The sequence below is a fragment of the Antechinus flavipes genome, chromosome 1, assembly GCF_016432865.1.
Source record: "Antechinus flavipes isolate AdamAnt ecotype Samford, QLD, Australia chromosome 1, AdamAnt_v2, whole genome shotgun sequence".
Classification (NCBI taxonomy): domain Eukaryota; kingdom Metazoa; phylum Chordata; class Mammalia; order Dasyuromorphia; family Dasyuridae; genus Antechinus; species Antechinus flavipes.
The window spans coordinates 687,336,912-687,351,683 of record NC_067398.1 but is presented as its reverse complement, the minus strand read 5'-3'; the positions used below and the strand labels follow the sequence as shown (position 1 = coordinate 687,351,683).

General features: G+C 37.8%; 1 protein-coding gene across 1 annotated transcript in view; it reads right to left on the bottom strand.

Annotated features, from left to right (window-relative positions):
* The window catches only part of TMEM132D (transmembrane protein 132D), a 932,744-nt gene that overhangs the window by 47,401 nt on the left and 870,571 nt on the right, over nucleotides 1-14,772 (bottom strand). The window lies entirely within an intron of this gene.

Below are 14,772 nucleotides of genomic sequence, written 5' to 3'. Positions count from 1 at the left end.
CCATTCATAGTTAGATGGGATGCTGGTCCCTATTCACAACTCACTGAAAGGATTGGGCTTACTACATCCAGAAGATAAAAATTAATTTGAGCAAGCACAAAACCCTCATAATTCACAAGTGGGATTACTTGATTCTGTGAGAAAGAATCAAAAGAAAAATCCACAAAAACCCAGCTCTCCTGGACAATGCAATTTGCCAGCATTTTTCCACATAGAAAATAATGAAAATAATAATACTCCCATTTCTCTAGCATGGTTGAGTTTTCCCCATAACAGTCTTGTGAGGTAGGGAGGGTGGGTATCTTTCCTCCCCCAAATTGGGTTTGAGTTGGTACAGATAGCCATCATGGTCCACTTAAAAATTTTTATGATTCTGTACCGATTACCTATGTTTTATTAGTGTTGAAACTGAGGTTCAGGTCACATTTTTAAAGGACATGTTCCATATGTGGCAGAAAGAAAGCATGATGGATGGTTTGATTTCAGGATTAATAAAACATCTCGGTCACATTCTGGCCAGAATGAGTGAGTATTCTATAATGGGACCTAGTATTGTTATACTAGACTAATAATAATAGGATCATATAATTTTTGGATTAGAAGGAAATTATGCAAATATCTAGTCCAATCAGGAGAATCAAAAGGGAAAGTTCTACTCAAGTAAATATGTACAATTTCAGAGAACAGTAAGGAGAGATAAGAAGAAGCTTTTCTTCTCTTGAAGAAAATTAGATATCATCAAAAAAAAACCAGAGATATCTTTAAGAAAATTAGAGCTATCAAGGGAATATTCCATTCAAAAATGGTCAACATGACATAACAGAAGCAGAAGAAATTAAGAAGAGGTGACAAGAATATACAGAAGAATTATACAAGAAAGATCTGAACATAACCAATAATCATGATTGTGTGATTAATGATCTAAAGCCAGAACTTTTGGAGAATGAAGTCAAATGGTCCCTAAGAAGCATAATAATAATAAAGCTAGTGGAGGTGATGGAATTCCAATTGAGTTATTTAAAATCCTAAAAGGTGATGCTCTTAAAATAGTGTACTCAATATGCCAGAAAACTCAATATGCCACCACTCAGTGGTGGCTACTAGATTAGTTACCAACCCTAAAAAATGCCAAAGAATGCTCAAGTTATTGAACATTTGTACTCATTCACATGGCAGCAAGTTTATGCCCAAGATTCTTCAAGAATTACTAGAAAAGCAGATTGGTTTTTGAAGAGATAGGGGAACTAGAAATCAAATTGCCAATTTTTACTAGATTATGGAGAAAGTAAGAGAGTTCTGAAAACATCTAGTTCTGCTTCATCACTATACTAAAGCTTTTAGGACTGTGTGGCTCACAGCTTCTCAAAAAGATGGGAGTATCAGATCATCTTACTTGTCAAGAAGTGGCAGTTAGAAACTAACACAGTACAACTAATTGGATGAACTAAGCATCCTTTTGATGAAGTGAAAGAAGAGAGTGTAAAAGCTGGCTTGAAGCTTATATTTAAAAAACCCAAAACTAAGATTCTGTCAATTGGTCCCATCATTTCCTGGAAAATAGAGAGAGAAGAAATGATAGTGTCAGATTTTATATTCTTGGCCTCAAAGACACAAATGGTGGTTGCAGTTGTGAAATTAAAAGATGCTTAGCCTTTGGAAAGAGAGCTATGGAAAATCTGGACTGCACAGTAAAAAGCAGAGACATCACCTTGTTGACAAAGTTCTGTATTATCAGGTCTATTTTTTTTTTTTTTTGAGTAGCAATGTATATCTTTGAGAGTTGCACTATAAAGAAGGCTGAGCTCTGCAGAACAGAGACTTTCAAATTGTGGTGCTGGAGAAGTACCTTGGACAGCAAAGAGATCATGTCAGTCAACATTTAAGAAATCAATTGAGACTACCCTTTAGAAGGTCAAATACTGAAGTTAAAATTTTAAATGCTTTGGCCATGTAATAAGAAGCTGCAACTCATTGGACAAGATCCTAGTACTGAGAAAGAGTGTGGTAGAGGATGGGGAGGATAGATAATATGATGGAAGCAATGAATAGGAGCTTGGACAGCTTTTGGGAGATAATAGAAGATGGAAGAGCCTGGCATGTAATAGTCCATGTGTTCAGAAAGAGTTGGACTCAACAGAATGACTGAACAACTTCCCATCTGAAAAAAGAAAATATGAAGCACTCAGCAGCCATACCAAGGAACTTCATCTACATACCCATTTCTTCCTTCTTCCTGATGTTTCTTTACTAAAACTAGATTACAATCCACTCCCAGTATTGCCTACTATCCATCATCTACCTATATTGGCTCCAATGACCACATCCGGACAGAAGGGAAACCATTTGATTTCCTCTTTGAGAGAATAAGGAAGGGTTAAAAAAAAAAGCCATGTAATATAATGGGAAGAACACTGGTGTTGAAATCAAAGGATATGTGTTGAAACCCCACTTCCATAACTTATTACACATGTGAACTTGAGTGAACACTTAACTTCTCTGGGTTTATCTATATATTTTTTTATCTATAAATTGTTAAAGGGAGGCCATGGCCTCCGAGGTCCTTTTTACTTCAACATATATGATTCTATTAGCTATTGACCACTCCAAGTTGGAAAGGAGTTAATCACTCATGTAACAATGGCAATATCAGATGTTAATATAGTTGTAACAATGATAATAATATAAATATAAATGTTTACATAGAATATTAAGATTTATAAAATTCTTTATAAGGACATAATGCTCTCATTTGGTCCTTAGTCTAACATGCAGGCATTACTTCCACCATTTTGCAGATAAGGAAACCTAAGTTCATGTTGAAGTTGAAAATTGAAATCATTATTCTCTTGACTCTAGGTCCAGTCCCCTTGCCCTTTTCTCTCTAATCATCCAGGCATACAAAGCTTCCAGAGAAATAAAAAGGAATCATTTCCCAAGAACTCTAGAACCAGGAAATGCTTCATTTTGGCATTGAAGTGTGATTTCTGTAAAATGAATCTCAGAGGTTTTATGCAATTTCCATTGATGATGTTCCTTCCTCTAATCCACCTCTGATTTCCTGAATCTAGGGGTTTGATGGGTACGTAACAACAATAACAAAATCTGTTCCAATTTGCATTTCTCTGATGCTTTTTTTCTTCCAAGTAATTGAAAGCATACATCTCTCTCTCTCTCTCTCTCTCTCTCTCTCTCTCTCTCTCTCTTTCTTTCTCTCTCTCTCTCTCTCTTCTCTTTCTCTCTGTGTATTCCCTCTCTGTCTCTTTCACTTTCTATTTTTCCCTCCCATTCTGTGAATCAAGAAAAGCAGGCAGGCATCCTTTTCCATTTCACTGGCAAAGAAGCAAGCAGAAAGATGGGAAGAGGCTTTCCAAAACACTAGTAGAGCATAAACACATCTAAACCTCAGACTTCTGTCTTCAGATTTAGTATCTTTTACCAGAGGCTAGAGTAATCTATGGAAAGAGAAGAAAAACAGGACACTATGAGGAAGGCAATGTGGGTTAGGGGAAAGAATATTGACCACAGAAGGAGTTGGGTTCAAGTCATGTTTATGGCACTTTAAAAACATTGCAAAAATGATCAAGTTGTTTTATTTTTCTAATCCTCAGTTTCTTCATCTATAAAAAGATGATAACAATAGCTGAGGTATTTTTCTCATTGAGTTGTTGAGAGAGCAAATGATATCTCTCTATATATAGATATATGTAGAGAACATCATGAGAGACAGCTTGATACAATGGATAGATAATTGACTTCTGAAACAGGAAGATGTAAGTTTAGATCTTATCACTGAACCCAAACTGGTTGTGTGGCCCTGAGAAGCAGATAATGGTAGGCACCGATAGAGGAATTCCCTATACCAATGAAATCAAAGGTTTGGTCCAAAAAAGATGCTCTATAGATTTTAAAACATAACTTTAGTTTCAGCCATTATTTCTATCACTGCTTATAATTAGTGTCATTAGCAGTAAATTTTAGCACCAAAGGCAAATTCACTTAGAGCTGGCAGGGAAAAATATTCTGCTATAGGCCACATGGTGACGCTGCTGAGTGTCACATGTAATAAGGGTCTAAGCAGTATCGAAGTCTGCACTGGTTGGGTATAGTTGGGAAGCATGGAGATCATAGGATCCTAAAACTGGAGCTAAAAGGACCTCATGCATTATCTGGACCAATCCCTCCATTTTATAGATGGGAAAACTCACGGTTTAGGAAGTGACATGATCTGCCCAAAATCACAAAAATAAGTAAGCATCAAAAACAGAAATTTGAATCTGTGACCTCAGAAACTCTTTCTCCTGAATCATTGTGGAAGGTAACCTGGGAAGAGGAGTGTGATAATAATGGGATTTAGGTGAGGAGGATGTGCAACCCAAGGTTGAGAGCCTTTCTGTTATGGGGGGAGAAGTCCAATTCTCGATCTATCCAGTTGCAGCTAAGTGGTACCAGTGGAGAAAATGTTAGACTTGAATTTAAGAAGACAGATTTAATTCTGTCTTATAAGCATTCTAGCTGTGTGAACCTAGGCAAGTCACTTAATAGTTCAGCTCCTTCATATATAAAAAGGGATATTAATAATACCTAAGGGCAACTAAGTGGTGCAGGGGATAGAATGTCTGCCCTGGAGTTAGGAAGATTCATCTTCCCAAGTTCAAATCTGGCCTTAGACACTTATTAGCTGTCCCTGGGTCCCTTAAGTCATTTGCTGCTGTTTCCTCAGTTTCCTTATTTGTAAAATGAGCTAGAGAAGAAAATAACAAACCACTCTGGCATATTTCCCAAGAAAACTCTAGAGAGGGTCCCAAAGAGTTGAACATGATTGAAACAACTTAACAACAACAGCAATCACAAAATCTATCTCACCACTATTCTCACCACTACCCTGTCTATCTCAAGATGATGGTGAGAATCAAATGGAGATAATACATGTCAATATATGATTATATATTTGAGATAAATATATAATATATATTAATATAACATAATATATAGTAATAATGTAATATATATGTAATAATACATGTGTAAACCTTAAAGTAATAATGTTATCTCTCTACCATCAAATATATTCTTGAGGAACAGAAGGGAGAATGAAACTAACCATTCATTTATGTTAGTGCCCTGAGTCAAAGCACCAGTGATCCCTTGCTAGTTATGGCTCTGACAACAACGATAACAATAATGTCATAATATAGAATGTTTTAACATTTATAAATCACTTCCTACTGCTGCCAGGGAGTGCTGAAAAAGTTTCCCTTCAAGAATGGTTACTGCTAATGCAATATAGAGTAACATCATTAAGCCATCACACCCCTGCATCTTTTGCCAAATGTTTTATGGACTCTCATTGCTCAGTTGCTTTTCTGGAAACATGCCTTCCAACACTAAATCTGCTGTTTTAAGTAAACTATTACCTCTGGTGTTTTTGTAGTCAGATTCATTGGTTGGCAAGCTCTGCAATATTTACCTAAAAGTCCTTTCTTGGATACACTTTACAGATGAGACAGCAGCAACTCTCTGGGTTTTTCTTTTGGGGCCCACGTATGAGATCTGTCCCAATTTGATCTCTTTTCCAAAAGATGCTGCCCAAAGAATCGCACAATTCGATTAATTAAGTACCTTTTCAGTATTCAGGGAAGGACATTAATAACTGGAGAGTGTCCACAGAAGAGCAAAACAGGATGGTGAAGTGCCTTAAGATCATGCCATATGAGAAGGGGTTAAAGGAAGTTGGGACATTTAATCTGAAGAAGAGAAGACAGGATGGACATAGGGGTGGGTGGGTGTTCTTTATGAATCTGAAGGATTGGACTGGAGAACAGGGATTATACTTATTTGATCTAGGAGCAATGTCATTAGGAGCAACAATTAGGAATTGTAAAGAAGCAATTTTAGGTTAGGAAAATAATTCTTAATAAATAGAGGTATCCCAAAGTAGGATGGGTTGCCATGGACGGTAGTGAGTTTTCTGTCACTGGAGGTCTTCATATAAAGGCTGAACACCTCCTTGTTGGGTATAGCGCACCAAATATTCCCTTTTAGCTTCAAGTTGAGCACAATGAATTCTGAATTCCCTTCTGCACCAGAATTTTCAGTTTCTGAGATGTAACTTGCTCAGGTTCATAAGTCTATAAGTACCAGAGATTGAATATCCAGATCTTCAAAGTCCAGCTCTTTGATTCACCATGTCAGGCCGAAAGTGCCTTAAAGCATAGCATGAGAGAACAATGGACTCACAAAGTCAGGAGAATGGGATTCCAATCTTGGTTCTATTGCAGTTTCTTTTCTGTAGCACTGAAAGGTATTAAAGAGGCAGTGAAATACAGGGGACAGAGTACTGTATTTGGTTAGAATCAGGAGAAATAGGTTCAAATCCTAACTTGTACAGTCACTCATAAAGCATTTGTTTGGCGCTTATTATGTGCCAGGCACTGTGCTAAGTCCTGGGAATACAAAGAAAGGCAAAATCCAGTCCCTGCTCTCAAGGAGCTCATGATATAATGGAAGCGACAACATGTGAATAGCTATGTACCAACCAGGTGGAGACAAGATAAATTAGAGATAATCTTGGAGAATTTGAGAAAGGAGGGATTGGGAAATGCTTCTTCAGGTGATGAGATTTTAGTTAGGACTTGAAGGAAGCTATGGAAGTCAGGAGACAGAGATAAGAAAAGAGAATACTAACCATGGAAGACAATCCATTGAAAATGCAAAGTTCAAAGATGGTGTGACTTGTCCAAAGCAAAGCAAGGAGGCCAGTGTTACTGGATTATAGAATATATGGAAAGGAGTAAAGTCTAATTATCCTGGAAAGGCAGGGAGAGACCAGATTGTGAAAGGCTTTAAAAGCTAAATCAAGGATTTTCTATTTGATACTGATGGTGATAGGATACCGTTAGAGTTCAGTGAATAGGGTGAGAGGGATGACATAGTCAGATTTGGTCACAAGATAGATCACTTTGATAGATGAGTAGAGGATACACTGGGTGGGAAGAGACTTGAGGCAGAAATCAGCAGGTTATTGCAATATTCCAAGCATGAGGTGATAAAGGCCTGCAATGGAATAATAGGAATGTCAGCTGAGAAGGGGGCATATATTAATATGGGATGGAAGGGAATATATATATATAAAACGTATGTATATATATATAATGTATGTATATGTGTATGTATACTTACATACACACTATACACACACACACACACACACACACACACACACACACATTTAGCTTACAAATAACCTAAATAAGGTGAAAAAGGCCCTTCTTGCCTCATTTCTTACCTAGGCTTAATGACTTAATCATTGAATGGATATTGCCTCAATAAGGCCTGAGAAAGACTAGCTTAAAAAGGCCAAGGTCTCCTATTGCATCTAGGCTCGTCTCCAGGCATCCTGATCTATATCTGGCCCCTGAATTCAGAATACTCCGGAGGGGAAGTGAGGCAGGTGATCTTGCACAGCCCTCCCTCATTTAAATCCAATTCACTTGTATGTCATGGCATTCCTTCCCTCATGTCATGGTCTTCTTCCAGAAGGAAGGACAAATAACAACAATAACGCAAACACTATATGTATAATGCATACACGCACACATACATATATACATGCATACACATATATATGTCCATAATTTGTTGTTGTTTGTTGTTGTTGTTTGCCTCAATTTGAATGAAGACTCAACCATTCAGTGATTAAGGCTAGGTAGTAATTGAGGGAAAGAATTTCCTTTTCTACCTAGTCAAAAAAACCCAACAAAACACCACCAGATAAATTAATTAATTAATTAAACTGGGAGGGAAAGACTTGCAAATCTGAGTCAATCAGGACCCAAACAATGATCAAATGGGGCTTGGTCTGGGAGGTAACTTTGCAAAAATAAGACAGATAGGATTTGACAAATGATTGGCTATAAGGGATCAAAAAAAGTAAGGATTCAGGATGACAACTCTATTAAGGGCTGAGTGAATATCAGGATAGTGGTTCTCTTCACAATAATAAGGAGATTTGGAAGGGGAGAGAGGATTTTAAGTAAAAAAAAATATATATGAGTTCAATTTTGGAGATGATAATGTCTACAGGACATACAGTTCAAAATGTCCAACAAGCATTTGAAAATATGAAAATGGAGCTCAAGAAAGAGGTTAGGTGGCTGGGTAAATTGACTAAGAGTTATTTGCAAAAAGATGACAATTGAATTCATGGGAACTGAGCAGATCACCAAATGTGCCACTATAGAGTAGAGAGCGTGGGGCCCAGGACAGAACTTTTGGGACATTCAATTAGGGAGAATGGCCCTGGATGAAGTGATCCAGTAAAGAAGATCAAGGAGAGAGGAATGTCAGGAGAACCTAGAGTGAAGAGAGTACCACAGAGAAGAGGGTTGTTGACAGTGTCAAAGATTGTAGCGAGATCAAGAAGGATAAAGATTGAGAAGAAGCCACTAGATTTGGCAATCAAGAAATCATTGACAACTTTAGAGAAGGCAAATTCAGTGGAAAGATCAAGTTGGTAGCAGGCCTCTAAAGAATTGAGAATGGAATGAGAGAAAAGAGACAGATTATAAATTAATTTCTCAAGGAGTTTAGTCATAAAAGGGGAAAAAGGTATAGGACTGATAATAATAACAGCTAATATTTATGTGCCACTGACTATGTGCCAGGCACTTTTTTGAGTCCCTTACAATTATGATCTCATTTGATCCTCACAATAACCCTGGGGAAAAGGAACATTATCCATTTTCCAGGTGGAGAAACTGAGGCAGAGACTGTTACTTGCTCAGGGTCATACAGCCAGTCAATGTCTGAGAATATAGGTTCTATCTACTGTACCATCTAGCTTCTTCTAGTATGGATGGATAAGAGATGGATGTGTTTATAATCAACAGGACAGCAGCTGGTAGCTAGGGAGAGAGTAAAATGTAGAGTTGTGAGGATATCATATTATTTGTAAAGCACTTAGTTCTTTTCTTCTCTACCATTTTCTTCAGTTCTTTTTTTTTCTCATTTCTGGTCCATCTATTCTAATTCTAGAAGGTTCAGTTCACCTTCCACATGCCTGTCAAATGGATCTTCTTAAAACATGGGATGGCCCATGTCATTTTCCTTCTAAACAAATTCCCTTTTGGCCCTAGGATAACTATGGAGAGAGAAGTTTTGAGGTAGGGGGACAAATTAAGAGGCCATTGCTATCATTAAGGAAAAAGCTAATGAAGGCCATGGTAGCTGTGTGAGTAAGAGAAGGGAATAATTATGAGTTAGTACATGTATCAATGAGGAAGGGCAGGAAAATTGGAGATGGGATATTGTGATGAGAGCTCCAGAGATAAAATTTACAGTTTAGCTAAGAATCAGCCTTGTAGGATCAATATAATTCTAATACAGCAGAACTGTCCTAAGACCTTGGAGGAGACAGCAAAGATACTGCCTCCAGTACCTCTCCTCCATTTGTCCTTTCTGCTCAGAAAATTACTGGCCTAGCTCAGGCTGAGATTATCGGAAGACTCCTAGTTAGGATCCTGACTTCTTGCCTCTCCCGACTGTAATCCCTACTGCCCACCATTGCCAAGAGATATTCCTAAATCTGATGTCACTCTCCTATTCAAATTATTCCACTGGGCCCTCCTCTGCTTCACTGATAAAACAAAATTGTCAGTCTGGCATTTACAGCCTTCTACAACATGACTTTCATTTACTTTATCCATCAGTTCACTGAACTCCTCCTTCACACATTCAATGGACCAGTGAAACTGGTGTATTAGTTATTAGACCTAATGTGATAGTCTCTTGCCTCTGAGCTTTGCTCAGGCTGTTGATGATGTCTGGACTCTGTTCCCTTCTCAACCCCCACCTTTTTTGAACCCCAAGCTTCCTTTAAGGCACTGTTCAGATGTGGCCTTTTCTGCAAAGAATTTTGTGCCTCCTTCCCCAGTGGCCTTTTCTGCAGATCTTTTTGTACCTTTTCCCCACTTGTGAGCATTCTCTACCTCTTGAAATCACCTAGGAGGCACTTAATTGTAAAGGACTGACACTCTTGAGTTCATGCACTGAGGTTCAGATAAGCAAGCACTTAAGGCTAATTACCAATTGGACAATACTCTATTAGTATTTGCTTGGAAAATGGCCGGCCCCACTATTCTGTGTTGGCTCGATTGGTTGGTGTATAGGGAGATTGGGAGGAGGGAAAAAGGGTGGAATAAGACAAGAGAGTGTGACTACTGGGGAGAAGGAAGAGGAGATTCATGTGTCCACTCTCTCTACTCTTGCTTTGACAAAGAAAAAAGATTAAGGACTTTTACTGATCCTGACTCCAGATGATTCTAAAGTATCCAGGGTGCTAATGCGGTCATCACACTTAGTATTTGCTTACCTGTGAATATGTCTTACCTCTGGTTAGAAAGTAAGCTTCTTGAAGTCAAGGTTGGGTAATTTTAGTTTTTTTTTTTTCCTTTAGTACTCTTAGCTTAGCAAAATGCTTGGTACACAGCAGGTGCCCAATAAAGACTGAATCAAACCAGACTAAATTGCTTTCTCTCATTGATCTTCTGCCCACGAAGAGGAGGAAACAACCCTTCCCTGTGGTGATTTAGCCAGAGTCTGGATTTTCCAGATTGCTTTGAGCTCAGGGATTCTGATGTAAAGCCTCAGCATTGTCAGGCAGTAATCCTTGCTTGGCTGGTGGACAGTCTCTCCATTTATAATGTATATTTCAAACACAGCCTTGCGGGTCTGGCAGGCTTACAAGATATTTACAGGTTTAGCATTCCGTGCTAAATGTGGTTCTCCACCACGAGCATAAGCATATAATTCAGGCAGGTATGTTGTATTAATTATGTCTGCATAGATCGATGCCATCGGGGGCCATGGAAGCGAAAGAAGACAGCATTTCAAAGCCATATGGCAGACTGCAAGGCAAATGCACCCTGAGACATAAGGGAGCTTTTGCTGAAGGGCTGGGAGATTTACCTTGGAAAAGACAAGATTGGTGGGAGAAGGTGAAGAGAGGATAAGACAGCTATTTGTAAGTAATTGAAGAACATGTCATTTGAGAAATCTGACTTGTTGGTCCCAGAAGACTTAACTTGGAGCAACTAAGGCAGGAGTAGGATGGAGGGAAGGGAGACACAGAAAATCTTAGTATAATTATCAGAACTATAATCAATAAACATTTATTAAGTGCTTATGATGTACCCAAATGGCTAAATGGCGCAGTGATAGAGTGTCAAGCTTGGAATCATGAGGACCTGAGTTCAAATCTGGCTTCAGACAGTTATTAGTTGTGTGATCCTAGGCAAGTCACTTAACCCTGTTTGCCTCAATTTGCTCATCTGTAAAATGAATTGTAAAAGGAAAAGGCAAACCATTTCAGTATCTGTGCCAAGAACAATAACAAATGGCATCCTGAAGAGTGGACATGACTAAAAAACAACTCAACAATAGGAATAACGCACCTGACATTGTGCTGGGCACTGAGGAACCTAAAGACAAAAAAATAATATTTTCATAGGAAATTGTGTTCTATTTGGTAGTGAGGTGATATAGTGGATAGAGTACTGGGGTTTGAATCAGGAAGGCTTGAATTCAAATTTAGTCTCAGTCATATATTAGCTTTATGACTTTGGAAATGTCGCTTCAGTTCTCTCTGTCTCAATTTCCTCAGCCGTAAAATGGAGATAATAATGGCACCTACTTCCCATGATTATTGTAAAGATAAAAGGCTTATGATGAATGGTACAGACTTGTATGGACTCTTCTTTTGTTGTGCTCACACACTTCTGAGATGGGGAGAAAGAAGTTATGGGGACAGGAGAAGTGGCTTCAAGTATCAGAAGTGCCATTCTATAAACAAGGGTCCAATTGGTCTTGGCCTCTGAGAGCAGAACTCAGAACAGGATGGAGAAAGCAGAGAGAACTCAAAGGCTTGATGGAAGGGAAAAACCAACAAATGGTCTTCATACCAATGAGAGATATCCAAAGTGTGATAAGCTGCTTTTCAGAGCTAGAGCTCCATCTCCAGGGCTTTGCATTAGTTGTCCTCATGCCTGGAATGCTCTTCATCATCTCTATTTCCTGGACTTCCTTTAAGACCTTTGTCTTTCTTCAAAGAGATTTTTTCCAGCTTTCCATCGCTCATCCCTTTTTTATTGTTCAATTACTTCAGTCATGGTTAACTCTTCGACCCTATTTGGGGTTTTCTTGGCAAAGATACTGGAATGGTTTATCTTTTTTTTTTTCTTCAGCTAATTTTATAGATGAAGAAATTGAGGCAAAAGGGTTAAGTGACTTGTCCACACAACTGGGAAGTATTAAGAATATCTGAGTAAGAGTCTGGATTTGAACTCAGATCTTTCTGACTCCAGGCCTGGCACTCTATCCATTTGCTACCTAACTCCTTAAGCTAGTCTCTTACTGCCTGAAATTATGTCCCACTTACACTGTATATGTCTTGGATATACATAGTTGTTTACATTTTGTCTCTCCTATTATATCATTTGTAAAATAAGTATAATAATATCTCCTACCTCCCAGAGTTGTTGGGAGAATCAATCCTTTACTGTTCCACCTGGCTTCTCCTATCTCTGGAATCATGATTACCTCTGCTTGTGCAGACATATTTTTTTTTTTTTTTTTTTTTTTTTTTTTTTTTATTAATAAATTTTATTTTATTTAATAATAACTTCGCATTGACAGAATCCATGCCAGGATAATTTCTACACGACATTATCCCTTGCAATCACTTATGTTTCGTTTTTTCCCCTCCCTCCCTCCTCCCCCCCCCCCCAGGATGGCAAGCAGTCCTATATATGCTAAACATGTTGCAGTATATCCTAGATACAATACATATTTGCAGAACCAAACAGTTCTCTTGTTGCACAGGGAGAATTGGATTCAGAAGGTAAAAAAAACTCGGGAAGAAAATCAAAATTGCAAATAGTTCACATTCATTTCCCAGTATTCCTTCTTTGGGTGTAGCTGTTTCTGTCCATCATTTCTCCAATGAAACTCAGTTAAGTCTCTTTGTCAGAGAAATCCACTTCCATCAGAATACATCCTCATACAATATCGTTGTCGAAGTGTATAATGATCTCCTGGTTCTGCTCATCTCACTTAGCATCAGTCCATGTAGGTCTCTCCAAGCCTCTCTGTATTCATCCTGCTGGTCATTCCTTACAGAGCAATAATATTCCATAACGTTCATATACCACAATTTACCCAGCCATTCTCCAATTGATGGGCATCCACTCATTTTCCAGTTTCTAGCCACTACAAACAGGGCTGCTACAAACATTTTGGCACATACAGGTCCCCTTCCCTTTTTTAGTATCTCTTTGGGGTATAAGCCCAATAGAAACACTGTTGGATCAAAGGGTATGCACAGTTTGATAACTTTTTGGGCATAATTCCAGATCGCTCTCCAGAATGGCTGGATTCGTTCACAACTCCACCAACAATGCATCAATGTCCCCGTTTTCCCGCATCCCCTCCAACATTCATCATTGTTTTTTCCTGTCATCTTAGCCAATCTGACAGGAGTGTAGTGATATCTCAGAGTTGTCTTAATTTGCATTTCTCTGATCAATAGTGATTTGGAACACTCTTTCATGTGAGTGGTAATAGTTTCAATTTCTTCATCTGAAAATTGTCTGTTCATATCTTTTGACCATTTATCAATTGGAGAATGGCTTGATTTCTTATAAATTTGAGTCAGTTCTCTATATATTTTGGAAATGAGGCCTTTATCAGAACCTTTAATTGTAAAGATGTTTTCCCAGTTAGTTACTTCCCTACTAATCTTGTTTGCATTCGTTCTGTTTGTACAAAGGCTTTTTAATTTGATATAATCAAAATTTTCTATTTTGTGATTGGTAATGGTCTCTAGTTCATCTTTGGTCACAAATTTCTTTCTCCTCCACAAGTCTGAGAGATAAACTATCCTATGTTCTTCTAATTTATTTATAATCTCGTTCTTTATGCCTAGGTCATGGACCCATTTTGATCTTATCTTGGTATGTGGTGTTAAGTGTGGGTCCTTGCCTAATTTCTGCCATACTAATTTCCAGTTATCCCAGCAGTTTTTATCAAATAATGAAATCTTATCCCAAAATTTAGAATCTTTGGGTTTGTCAAACACTAGATTGCTATAGTTGACTATTCTGTCTTGTGAACCTAACCTTTTCCACTGATCAACTAATCTATTTCTAAGCCAATACCAGATGGTTTTGGTGACTGCTGCTTTATAATATAATTTTAGATCAGGTACAGCTAGACCACCTTCATTTGATTTTTTTTTCATTAATTCCCTTGAGATTCTCGACTTTTTATTGTTCCATATGAATTTTGTTGTTATTTTTTCTAAATCATTAAAATATTTTCTTGGAAGTCTGATTGGTATAGCACTAAATAAATAGATTAGTTTAGGGAGTATTGTCATCTTTATTATATTTGCTCGGCCTATCCAAGAGCACTTAATATTTTTCCAATTATTTAAGTCTGACTTTATTTGTGTGAAAACTTTTTTGTAATTTTGCTCATATAATTCCTGACTTTCCTTTGGTAGGTAGATTCCCAAATATTTTATGCTATCAACAGTTATTTTGAATGGAATTTCTCTTTGTATCTCTTGCTCTTGGGTTTTGTTGGTGGTGTATAAGAATGCTGAGGATTTATGGGGATTTATTTTGTATCCTGCTACTTTGCTAAAATTATGAATTATTTCTAATAGCTTTTTAGTAGAATCTCTGGGGTTTTCTAGGTATACCATCATATCATCTG